Genomic DNA, 14285 nt, shown 5'->3' on the forward strand with positions numbered 1-14285 from the left:
ATGTGCATCGACCTGGCTAAGTCACAGTTGTAGGAGTGAGGAGAGACAAGGTCAGATAGGCTAATTGGGATTTGTTACTAGAGGGCGTGGAAGCCAAAAAGAAGGATATAGTTTTATGCTAACAGGTAACAGGAGCTGCTGTCCGTTTGCAAACTGGAGACTCATTTAGGTAAATGAGAACATAAAAACATCTTAGAAAGCATTTACGACTGGGTGGTCATTTATATGCCGTTCCAAAATAATAGTAATAAACTCTTTAGCATATATAACTAAAAAACTAACTGTGACCAACCTGCAACTTAATCCCTAGTAAGGATGGCTCAGGCACCTAGTCCACATCTAGAATAAGTCCGTTTAATACCTCCCACCCCCGTGTGTGTGTGTGGATACACACACCCCCACACACTTGTTTCTTCTTTATGGGAAGGAGATCTCTTTCAAATTTGAGGAGATAGAGAGCCTTAGTTCGTAGACATATGAACAACAACACTGAATGTTAATATCTTGCTTAAAAATTCTTGTTTACTGATCCTCTTTTATTCCCTCTCTTCCTGCTACCCTTCTTTGCTCTCTCCTTGCAAACAAAAATTGTCTAGAAGTAAAACATTTGCACAAAACTGTCAGAACGCTCCCACCTTAGGAACAGAGATACTCAGCGTCTCCTAGCCTGTCTTCTCGCCCCATTGAGAACTGTGGGTCCCCCTGCAGTGGGGGGATCACTTTGCCGGGAGACATGGGAAGAAGATTGTGAGGTCTGTGCATTGCTATCTCCCTGACCCTGCAGCTTTCCAGGTTTTCCTACCGAATTGCTGTATCTAGTAAATACGATAAGTGGAGGCATGTCTGTCCCACAAATTACTCCCTGGAAAGCTCTGTCTGAAGTCAGATTTGCAGGAATAAAGAGCCTGTCGTACATTCAGCTCTGGAGGCCACCAGGTAAAAGCAGATTCTGTATTTCATCCCTTTTGTTGGCAAAGTCATCTCTTCATCTCTTTCCCCTTACACAGACTTCCGTTCATCTTTAAGGGTAGCATTTGCCCATGTTTTTATTTTTGCATGTCACAGTAATAAATTGAAAACCCTTTAATGAAGTGGATGATTCAAACAAATTATTTCAGAATCACAAATTCTGCCTCATGGTTCAGGAAATTTCTAAACTTATCTCTGGGCACTCTACAGTGCTTAATTTCAGTAACCGAGTATCTTTGTGGAAGAGCTTTTGTGTGCTTCCAGAGCAATTCCTGCGGCTGTTTGATTTCAGTTTCACAGCTTGCGCATTTTCTCCATCTCTGATTTGTAGAACTCAGCATTCTCAGGAAGACAGATGTTGGCAGAGGGCTTGAGGCTAGTCGGTCCTGTCTGGACTGTGGTTGGGCTGACTCCCTGTGTAAGGAGGGCCGGGGGAGAGTTCTTTTCTCTCCGACTGAGGGGTGGGTCTTCGTGTTCACTGCTGCCGATGCAGAACTCAGCCTAAATAAATGATACGGGACGTGAGGGGCAGCAGCAAGTACAAAGCAGTGAAATAAATTACCATATATATCATGTTCCGGTGGCTAAGATAGAAGCGACGTGTGTAATGAATCAAAGCCGGAAGGGGTTGTGGTGCGTGGTGATAGGGAGCCCGAGCTCTCGGTGGCCCAGCCTCAGCTCCAGAGGGCTGTGTGTGAGGAGCCTGCGAGCAAGCGGAAAGCGCTCGCCCCGTAATGTGACGAGGCAGGGCATTCGTGAGGGCACAGGAGGCCTCTCGTTCCTGTACCGGGTATCTGTTATTTCTCCAGCCCAGCGCTCTGATTCTCCTGTGGGGGACGTCTCCTCCCCGGCCGCACGCAGCCTCGCTTGGGCTCTATCGTTGAGCCTTCCTCTCCCCTGACGAGGCCCGGGCGGGCACGTGACCTGGGTGGGCACGTGACCCGGGTGGGCCCGCGGTCTCCCTCTCTTGCCGAACCTGCATCTTGAGCAGAGTTATCTCCTGATGGAAGTAGTCCGCGGCTGATTCATCCTGACAGTAGAGCCTTGACGACGTGGCCCATTTGCTTCTGCTCCCCAGAGTTAACCTGGTTGCTCTCTTTCCTTAGCCGGGGCTGTTCCAGGTCCTTTTGATTATATAAGCTCACATGTATGCCTAGAAGAAATTTTGTTTTGTGCTCAAGTCAGCCAGGGTCCGTTTCTTTTGTTTGCAGTGAACTCTCCCAGTTGTTGAAATTTTCAGAATATTAGGGTCTTTAATTTCTTAGTGGTGTGTCTTGCCAGCATGTAGGCTGTTTGCTGAAAGGCTATCTGCATGCGTCTCTTGTAGTTAGGCTGGAAAAGAGATATGGGAAGATAAGAGTTAGGGTTATGGTTAGACTTAGGGTATTGTTTTATCGATTTCCGGAAATAAAAGGGAGAAAACGTAGCCTCCAGTGGAAAATGTCACAGGAGTCTTTCAAAGGCTAGTTATGGGACAAGTTTATAAACTGAATTCTACTTCTTCTGATTTTGTCTGACACAGTGATCATTAATCCTCCTTCTAGCTGAAGTGAGAGTTACATGATATTGCTGAATGCCTGGCACAGGTCTTGGTACGTTGAAGGTGCTTAATTAATGTTTAATCCTTAGTCTCCCAATCTCCCTTGGAAGATTCTACTGAGGCTGGCATATTAAACAATGCGTTGAAATCAGGTATGTTTTGTTTCAAGCTTCTTCACTAGAGTTGCTTTCCATAGTGGACAATGATGGGGAGTGTCCAGGTACAGTATGTGTGTCTTCTTTCAGAAAATTTTCATTAGTATGAAATATTTTATTGGCAAGAGTCACAAGAAAAGTCTTAAGAAACTAGATGGTTTAAAGATGATGTAAGTACAACACAATATATAAATTCCATGGCCAAGGCCTGACTGGATAGTAGGTATGAATTATATCTCATTAACATGATTATCTTCAATTCATTACTGCTAAAATCCATTTGCTAATGAACAAGTAATCCCCCACTCATGTCTTCTCCAGGGCCCAGTGAGAGATCTGCCTTGGGTCTGCCACTCGGTTACATTAAGTGAGCACCGCTGCTGTTGTATTCCTACTTTGCAGTCATGATTCGATTCTGCTGCTCTCTTTGGTCCTGACATGAGGAGGCTGTCTGCCTCTTCCCGCTGCCCAACACCCATCCTATCCTGAACTCATGTTTTACTTTGTCCTTGTGCTCCAAGGCAGTCCTGATTGTCATGAGTCAGCCTCTTCATTTTTGGATGGTCTTCCTCCTCTTTGAGGCTCAAAACTAGTCCATTAGGCCAAACTGAGGATGGGAGTATGGATGGACAGAGAGGCTACGTCATGATGGCAACCGATGGCAGTATTACCATATTCTCATATCCGTGAGTCCTTTGCTTAATTCTTTCATTCTTTGTGTGTGTGTGTGTATATATATATATATATATATATATATATATGGAAAATTGAGCAAGCCGATACGTAAGAGGATGGTGTCATCTAACTCCACACTCTACATTCTAGACCTATTATCCAGTTTCAAACCTGGACTGGTGAGGATACCATGCTACATCTCTTAGGAAAAGCTAAATCAGGGGATACTGTTTCAGTGACTAAACTGTTTTTGTGCTCAACCATGATTTGATTGAAATTCTATACTATGAAAAAAGAGGACTATTTTAACTATTGAATATAATCTTTTAAAGAGTAAAATAAGTATTGATGGTGCATTTTCCCATCTTTTGCAAAGGGGTTATGTTAGTGATTAACAAACTCACAATCTTCAGCTACTGAAAAGAGAACAGTATATTAGCAAAAGAAGTGGCATTCTTTAGAGAAAGGTAATGAAGCCCTAGTTGCTATGACTAACTTCTCTCCAACATAAATTATGTAATTTGATATTTCCATAAAAGTTTTTTCTTTAAAAAATTAAAAACCAAGTTTCGCTGCTATATTGAGATGAATCATTCATTATAAATTTTAGCATTTCACCTTTTCTTTTGCTAATATACAGCGAACATCTGATGATCATTGCTAAATCTCAGGAAGACAAATTGAGTTTAGGGAAGTGCAATTTATGAAATTATCATCAATTCATTAAAATTTAAGCTGGCTGGGAGGATTTTTTTCTCTGAGATTAAATTATGGCAAATAAAACTGGCTATTTTGCACATCAGTAGGACTTTACCTTGTTTCCTTTCTCTGTTTATTGAGTCTAGATTCTGAAATTCTGTACAAATTCTTTTTCAAATCTGTTGCCATCTACTAGTTCAGTTACAAGTTCTTGAGTTTTATACAGCAGCCTTTTCTTCTAGTGATTATGAAGTTACAACTAATTTGCGTACAGATACTTTTCAAGACAAGGAGCAGAAATTAGCCTATGGTTACTGCATCCTCCTATCATGCAGAGAACAGGAATTTTGAAATCTGACAGTGATGAGTTTGAATTTTGGATTTGCCACTTGTTTGCTGTATGACCACCCCCCCCAGCACCTCATTTTCTTTAGGCATAAAATGGCAGTCTACCTACTTCAAAAGGAAGAAAAAATTATTTTGGAAAAATTAAAAACAAGTCTTGACTCAGCATCACCTCTAAAGTAGAAAAATAAAATATTTTACTCTGTTTTCTTCTTGAAGACCCACTCACTTTTCCAAGCCACCCAACTGCCACTGGGAAAATGATTTATTCCCATTATCAGAAGAGCTATTGACCATTAAAATTTGAGGCTCTTGGGCTTATTACAGAAGCAGCAGCTCTAAGAGTCAGGAGATGGGGCGTAAATGCTCCATATTTACATGGATTGAACAGTTGGCCGGTTTATGGATGTTCTTAAGGAGCTCATCCTGAACTTGGGATTTTGATGGTTAGGATCTGAACATTACCTTTTCTAAGCATTTGATGCGTTTGATGAGTTTATGCAGCTGGTTACTGGATATACTTGCCGTATGCGTTTTAAATTATCAGAAGTGCACTAACTGTATGTGTGTGTGTCTTCAAGGCATGCATGTGTTTGTTTTTGAATGCAATATTTACTGTTTTTTCTCTTTGTCCCAAAGAGAACACCGTCATATTTCATGTGGTCTTTGAAAGTAAATAAAAGTGCTTGAAAACTTTATTCATAAGAATGTACATTGCAAAACTATTTAAAATAGGAGTATTTAAAAATTAATTAGTGAAGGATACTTAGCTAAATTACTCTCTACCTTTATGACAGGAAATGAAAATATGTCTAAAATTTTGTGTATGTTGTAAGAGCAAATACAAATTAAAATGTTTGTACCTTGCTCCATGTTGCAGAAGTGCCTCCTGTCATAAAGATAGGAGAAGTTCGTTTCTCCTTCGGATAAAGCTCATTAGCTAACAGATGGTCACCTCAGTTGCCAGGTAAAGTTGGGAGGAACTGTTTGTGACAAATGGTGCTGTCGAGTAGTCTTATTTGAGGACTAGTTATTATTTATTTTGAAAACATGTATGTGATGGGTTGTATCTGCTTGGCTGTATAAAAGGGTGAGATGTCTTTCTGTCTTTGCAATCCCTTGGCAGATTGCTTATGATGAAGATTACATTTTGTTGTAATGCTTATTCAATTAAAAAAAAAAGTGTCTTCTTTCTCTTCTGTCTTTCTGGAGAGGATTTTTGGGTTGGGAGAAGATTTCGTTCTTAATTGTATTTCACCAACAAATGTCAAGGCCTCAGTAATGTAGAAAATATGTATGAAATGGTAAGTAAAAAATCCATACAAAACTACATATACATGTATATTTCAATATATAGCACACACATTTTCAATATATATAAAATGACTAGAAAGGTGTACACACATTTTTAAAAAGATGGTATCATGGGTGCTTTTTATTTTTATCTCTTTGTAATTGTTTTCAATATTTTTCTGTAATTGCATGTAGTACCTCTAAGGCTAGGAAGTAAATTATTATTATTTTTTAAAGATTTGAGCTGTTTAAATGATATACTAGTACTTGAGGGTAATCACCAAATTAGTGGGAATAAATTGCAACTCTATTCTTCTAAACATTGGGCATGTTTCAGAAAGTTGTTATTCATGTGTTGTGGAGGAGGACTTGTCTTCAGAACTGAGGAAAAGAAGTTGTCAGTGGGAAGCGTCAGTAAGCCATAGACAAATGGTCTCATCTGTTGGTTTAGCATGTAAAAGAGACATCTTCCATACACCCTGGCAAAGGAGAATGCTTGAAGACAAAAGGTGTAAGGAAGTAGGCAGAAAACGTCTCTCGGCTATTAGGTGCCATGTTACCTCAGCCTTCTCTAGTTCAGCTTCTCTCCTAGTGACCATATCTAAATTTAAAATGATGGATGATTAAAAATAGGGGACTCATATGACTGTGTTAATGACAGCAATGAGTTAAAAGCAGAAAAGAGAACATGGATTCTGGCACAAGAGAAAATCCAGTAGCAATTCTCCACAGGCAGCAAATAATTTGTTTGAGTGCATAATTAATAGATTTGTCAGAAAGTACTTAGATTGTGAAATATTGTGCGTAGCCCTCTTTCCAGATGGATTAAGATGAATGGGTCCTCCAGCAGCGTATGAAACCTCATTGCTCAGCGGCTGGAGAATTGCTGCATCGAGAGTTGTTTGAGTCTCTGCCTCTTTGCGCTCTTCTTTCTCTTTCCCTGGCTGCAGGGGGAGAAATGAATAGAATGCTTCTAATTCCGATATTGAATGGTGTCCTTTACCTAAAGGGCATCCAAGCAGACAAAATTAAATCAGATGCTCAATGGGGAAACTTTCCACTAAGCAGGAATTTAAAATAGGGAAATGTATTAACATGTTGAAAAATGGTTAAATTGAGACGATTTGTGGATCAGAGGTGTGACTTTTCAGCAACAAGCCACAGAGGTATTTCATGTGCAATTGCCTGCACATTGAGAGGTTATACATGCCTTCTTTACCTGTGGAAATATCCGTGTAATACGTACCTGGGGGACTCATATAAATTGGCTGGCTTAAAACAGTAGGATGAGAATCCAGATACTGTTTCTTTTTAGACTACAGTTGATGTGATGGAATTACCTATCAGTGTTTTCCATCTGAAAATTCTTCCTAAGGATGAGGATTAAGGGCCTTAACGAGCGGAGGAAGAGCACAGTGAGACCCGGGCAATGCCCTCCATTATTTTGGGTGCCCAGGACAGTTAAACTAAGAGTAAATGAAATAGTTTCATTTTCCAAGTTTTCTTTTATGGTAAAAACTTATGCTGTGTTTTAAGGAAAATGGATGATTTTAAAAATTCTTTTGGTTTCATTTTTCTATTTTACTAAATGTAGAGATGAGATGGAAACAAGACTCAGCAACTCTCCAGGGACCCAATGCCATGCTCTCACATACTCTTTAGTCCTTCCTGAGCAGGTACTTAGCAGAGCTAAGGTCAAAGCTACTTCTGGCCTCAAGGGGAGGGGGTTTTAAAAATGGTTGGTCATTAGTGGCTTGTACAGATTATTTGCCAGGGCAAGCAACTGTGAAAGGTACTAGTAAGCACTTAATAAATAGCTGCTGTTATTTTATCTTCCAGTAGATAACATTCGCCTATCCCCATAAACCAAAGCAGTGGAACCTCGACAGGGCCAGCCTTCATCAAGTTTTATTCATTCCATCAACATTTATCAAAGGTCCATTTTATTGTTTTTCACAATGAGATTCCAAGTCTGTCTGAATCTCCAGATCACTTTGAGATATTTAAAAACGTAGATTTTAATTTCCTATCCTAAACAACTAAATCAGAGTCTTTGGGTGGCCTGAGAATCAGCATTTACCAGGTTTGTCTGGGAGTACTTTTATATACTAAGAGCTTAGAATCTTTGGTTGGATGCTGGGTGGAATGTTTTATTCTGTCAGCCATTACTGAGCCACTGCTTAGAACTTGAACCAGGAGATCTCTGAGAAAAGGAAAGGAGAGGGATTGAGACGGTTTTAGGATTTAGAGAGACGTTTCAGTTATGCATAGTTTGATACTTTAATTTTTATTTATTTACTCATTTACTTATTTTTTCCTGTTTCAACAAATATTTATTGAGAACCTGTTCTGTATGAGATCATTGGTAAATTCTGGGGACATGAAGGAAATATAGCATGATGTTCCTTTCACACTTTGCTCTGGAATCCATCCAGTTACAAGTTCTCTAGCCTCAGAAAGCATACTTGGATCTCAAATCTGATGGGGTTCCTGTCTCAGGACTCCTGCTTCCTGTCCTACTTGTTTTAGAAACTTCTCCACATTGATCTTCTGAAGTTCCTGATCCTGAGCTCTCCTGTAGGTTTTTACTTCTTTTTTTCATTTTGATTGCTCCAGAATCTCACAGGGTGGGGAGTTGGGAATTGACAGCAGGGAGGAGAAGAAATTATGTAATATTATCAGAAAACTCAATAAATGAAACCAAACCAAACGTTCATGTAAGAAAATTTGTTTTAGGTCAGAGACGCCTCAATAACTTGGGATAAGTTTTAAGAGCAAGTGAGTACTAAAATTAAAAATGGACACCTGTGATATTTTGAGCTCTCTTCAGTGTAAGGAAAAATGCAGGAACTTACTTCATGATAAATTAGAGTTGTTACATATTACCATTTTCTGTTTTCTCATACTTTGCTGGTTAGAATCAGGTGGAACTCTGGATTAATTCAAATAAATATAACTATGATGCTGAAATCCTAAAAGTCTAGTCAAATAAATTACCTTGACACAAGTGTTTCTGATAGATGAAATAAAAATATTCTGGAAATAGAAGAATTGTGGGCATTAGATGACCTTTTTAAGTCACTTTGGGAGAAAAATTAAATGGCAAATGAATTCTAATTCTTATCTCTCTCAATATATCACAGCAAACTATATGGAAATATATTCCCATGGTAAGCTAGAGGGAATGGCTTAATGATTTAAAACATCAGGTTTGCAATGATTAGAAACCATGGAACAGTCGGTTTGAATATCAAAACACCTAGCTTAATCTTCCCTCCTTCCAAAACATGTCAGTAGAATATCTAATTCAGGCTGTGTGTGTGTATGTTATAAATGAAGTGATACCTTGAAAGATCAAAACAGGATTTTTAGAAAAGCAAAAGTTTCGTATCATTATTTATTTTCTTTAGAAACAATTGGTCTCACCATATCCTTTTATGATTTCTGTAAAGCACTTGACAAAGCTGGGGAAATTTGTTGTTTATTTCTCCATTCCAGGAAGGGAAGCTTAGACTTCTTTGCCTAATGTTACAGTGTCCATTTTTAATTAACCTCAAGGAATCTTGAGAATATGCCATCAGCCTAAAGGGTTTTCTTACCTAAGCCCACTGCACGTGATAAAATCATATATTCTCAGTCTAGGGAAAGAGATGCTGAGTGTGACAGTTCCTCTTAAAAACATCAAGGTTTTGAAAGACCTTGAAAAAAATCAATAATCATCCAGTGGTATATTGAATGCCTGTGCAGCAAATGTAATTTTTGGATATAACTGTTGCCAAAAAGTCTTAAAATATAACTAATTTAGGTGTAAATTGTGTCAAATAAGCATGACTGGGTGCTAGAGAAGATATGGGTGCACAGCTATGCTTTCTCCTGATCAGAAATCCATTTTCTCCTTCGACCTGTTAAGTTTGGTGTTGTACTCAGTATGAAAATCTTACCTTTTAAAAAAAAATCAGAATATGTCAATTTAAGAGCCTCGTATCATCAGGAACAGTTATGAAAGTACTCCCTGTAAATCCAGGCAAACAAGTATCAGTCAAAACCAGGCAGGAGACATTGATCTTATTTTAGCAAAGCAAACTGCCTCAACTATATAGTCCAAGTAATCCTTAGAAATATAGAGAGAATAGTGCACTCAGTTTTATCATTTGCATTTTGGGATGAAGTTTTCCTCCTCAGGAACCTAAATTTCAGTGCCAAGAATAAGTCACTCTGATTCTGGTGATAATAAATCTTAGCATCCATGTCCTCAGTTAACAAAGGCAGCTTTTTAAATGGGATTGAAAGGAATCCAAAATAAACTTCTGTTAACTCTTCAAAGAGATGATACCTTCTCTAGCCATATCACCTTCAGTGTGACAGCAGCTTAGTTTCAGAAGAAATCTTCGGAGGAGAGCCCTAGATATGCTTTTTTTAAAAAAAAGATGAATTTTATTCTGATAATAAAAGTGAAATATTCTTATTGAAGAAAAATTAGAAAAAGTTAGATGTAGAAAGAAGTATACAACAAAAGTCTGCAATTCCTTCACCTGGAAACAACCACTAATAACATTTTGGTGTACATCCTTTTACCCAAGGGCATCTTTCTTAAAATTGTGGATTATTTCTAACTTGCAAAACACTATACATAATAACACCAAAAACACTATGTATTCACAACTCAGATTTACGAAACATGGACAGTTTGCCATAACTGTTTCAGGTATTATTTTTAATTTCAAAATTTCAACTCTTTTATTGAAACAAACTACACCCCTCTTATTGCCATAACTCTCCTCGGAGATGTAGCCACTGCCTTGAGGTTTGTGTATAATTTTACCACAGACACATGTATCTATGACCAAATGATATAGAATTCTGATTTGCATGTATTTACATTTTACATAAATATATCGCACATGTTTCTGCATCTTTTTTTCACTCAACATTGTTTCCCATATTCATTTGTTCAATCAGGTAACACAGTTTATTCATTTGAACTGTTTTAAACTATTACGCTGTATAAATACTACTCACTTAGCCATTCCCCTACTAATGAGTACTTAGGTTATTTCTTTTACTTTTTTTATATATTATAAAGAATCTTTTAATGCACATTGTTGTGCAAACATGCACACACTGCCTAAATTTAATAATACCAAATTGTTCTCAATAGTGGTTATAAAAATACATAATTCTTCTGGCTGTGGAAGTTGTGGTTCATTCTCTACATCCTTGTCAGAAGGTGGTATATTCAGATTTTATTTATTTCCTTATGGCTATCTGCAGTGATATGTTACCTTATTGTTATTGTAATTTTTGTATCTCAGACTACTAGTGAGGTCAAGTGTCTCTTCATAAATATAATGACCATTTTTATTTCCTCTTTTGTTGCCTGTCTGTCCATATTCTTGCAATTTTCTTCTACAGTAGTCTTTGATTTCTATATTGATTTCAATGTACATATAAATCAATTAATTTTGACAATTTTATGCCTTGAAAATATCTCCCAGTCTTCTATTGATTTTTAAGCTTGACATATAGTGTCTTTTTCGTACATTAAAAATAATATAATCAAATTTATAAATCTTCTAATTTATGAGTTGCACTTTTTATGTCTTAAAGAAATCTAGCTCTGTCCCATTGTTATAAAGATTTTCTCCAATATTTTCTTCCAAGAATTTAAAAGTTGTACTTTTTCTTTACACACTGATTAATATATTTTGAACTTATTCCTTTATTTGTTGTGAGGTAGAGACTTATGTTTTACCATATATATTATATATTTTTATATATATATATGGACATTAGCCTAAAACCACTTGGTGATTAGACTATTACAGTATGTATGTTTTTAAGCCAGCAACTTTTGCTATAAGTACATACTTAATTACTAGATACATGGAGTTTTCGTTATTTTAAATAGGTCATGATTTCAATTGTGAATTCTGTAACACATTAACTCCTTGAAAGTATTCTTTAATTTCTAAGTTTTTTGTTAACCCTCCAATTCTTTTTGTTAATTTCTAATTTATAACGTGATCATCAAATAACCTGTAAGACAGTTTTTTAGTATTGTTAAGACTCCCTTTGTTGCATAGTTCATACTCAATTTTTTTAGGAATGATTTTTGTATGCTTAAGAAGAATGAAACTGCTTTCAATGATGTGTAAGTTTCTGTACATACGTATTAAATCAAGCTTAACATTTTATAAAAATTTGACCCTATCAACCAAATCATACTCTTACTGAGAACAGCTATCTCCTAGAAACTAATAGAAGTAGCAGATAACAGAATTAGTAATAGTATAGATTTTTTGAGTGTCAGTATAACAGACCTGATCCTATGGATGTATCTGAAATCCTCTAATTGACCTTTAGATTCATTCTCATCAAGACATAAGTGACATTCACAAAATGGGTCCATATACAAGGCCAAAACAAAGATATTGTGTATTCTGAGTAGCAGATTTCATACAATTTTAGACGTGATGCAGAAGTTCAGTAGTTACAGGAGGGAGGAGAATAACATGGAATAAATATTGTGCCTTTGCAATGAGAAGGGAAGGCTGTTGCTTCGTCCCATAAGGCTTGGTCTAATCAAGTGGGAGATTGGGAGGAGATAAGCAGTTAGCATCGCTCACAAAATTAAATCTCACCAAATAACACCTGGGTCAGGGATAGAGCAGGCTATGGAACTGGAAAGGGAAGGCGGAAGATTTCAGTAGCCATGTTGCTCTGTGGATATTCTCAAACCAGTAGAGAGGAGAGAGAAGTCCACAGAGCAGAGGCAGGGAAGATCAGCAAAAAGGAGACTTAGGTAGGCACATCTCCTGTGCAGGGACAGCTATTCACTAATCTATGGCTGAGAGGGTACAGATATTGCAAAATTAGAACTATATCTTGTGTTGCCCTTAGTTTGATTCATAGTTAAGCTGCCATTATCATTGGTTCCTCCTGGAACCTCGTTTGTGAATCATACATTAACTCCATTCTTTCTGTACTTAATAAAACATGCCAAAGAAAATAGTTTTCACCTTTACCTATAACAATGCTCATTTTACAATTACATCTTCCTACTTAATACATAACACATTTCTTAATATCTATAGTTTTATATATGAAACTGAGAACCAAGTAGGAGAGGCTGAGCCTCTCAAAAGGGATTTCCTGTAATATTACTAGTTATGATATTATAGTGATGTTATATTGATTGCCATTGTTGATTTTTTTCGATCAAAAATATTTATTAATAACTGTCATCCAACAATAAATAATTGAGAAGAGTTGTACTTATGTTCAAGGACTTTACAAAATAGTTGTGAAATTTTACTTTGTAAAATAATAAAACCAACAATTAAAAAAGCATAACTTAAAAAATTAAATGATGGTAACATAAATAAACATTAAATGATGATGCTGAGTATAGCTCAAATTCAGAGATTCAGTGTTGACTAGATGGTAGAAGGGAGGTGAGGGAATCTCCAAGTTTAATCATGCAATGTCATTCCTGGTGGGGACTGAGATTCATTTAATACCTCTTTGGGCTGATAGCTACAACTGATAGAAATGTTAAATGGAAGTACCAAATATTTATTCTTCACAATATAAAAATAAGATGACAATGTTTGATCGACCTACTTTGTGTATGCATGCATTTGTCTTGTTTTCAAATATTTTTGGTCAAAATGATTGAAACATTAACAGCATTAAAAATTATATTTTCTCTTCATTCTAGTATAATACTCTTAAGGCTATAATGAAATATATACAAACTTATCTACACAGAACCTTTTTTTGAAAATAGTATTATAATATTATTTTGCATAGGAAACTCAGCTATTTTTTTAAAACTCAAACTGCCCTTCTATCATGGAACAAGACCTCTCTGAATACTAGAGAGGCACAGTTAAATGACTGATGGCCACAGAATTTTAGTAATTTTATTTTAGTAAATTCCAAAATTTAGTAAATTTTAAAATTTAAATTTAAATTCTAAAATTTTAGTAAATTCTAAAATTTACTAAATTTACTAAAATCTACTAATTTTTTACACAGAATTTTAGTAAAAATTCTTTTGGCTCGTTTTTTTAGACATGAATCAGAAAGCTAAATTCACTTCTTGGAGTCTAGTGCTAAGGTCAGGAAAAATGAAACTTAAAACGGGAGAGCATGTGCGGTGTAATGTTAATGTTCATTGCTGGGGTGGGAAAAACAACCCCTGAACATTAAAAGACATTTAAAATTCACTCAACATTTGGAAGGTACAGAGTCCAAAAGGCAGTCCCTTAGGGAAAAGGAAGCAGCTGTTTTGTTGATTTTTGATGGTATGTTTTTTGTGTCCCTCTTAGTTTAGGATTATGATATCTTCATGGTGAATTGTTCCTTTAATGATTATGAAACATTTTATTTTTCCCCTAATATGAGTTTTGCCTTAAATTCTTGTTCATTTTCCATCCATTATTTTCTATCTTTGTTATTATGCCTAAGGTGGGTATCTTGATATTTATATTCAAGGCAAGTATAGATTTATCCACAGATTTATCAGGTTCTGTGTACCTATTACTTCTTTCATCCCACATCTTTCTTAAAGGTTTAATTTCCTCTTTCTATTGTATATGTTATAG

Source organism: Aethalodelphis obliquidens, unplaced genomic scaffold (genome assembly GCF_003676395.1).
Source record: "Aethalodelphis obliquidens isolate GAN/ISIS:26980383/991018 unplaced genomic scaffold, ASM367639v1 scaffold64, whole genome shotgun sequence".
NCBI lineage: Eukaryota > Metazoa > Chordata > Mammalia > Artiodactyla > Delphinidae > Aethalodelphis > Aethalodelphis obliquidens.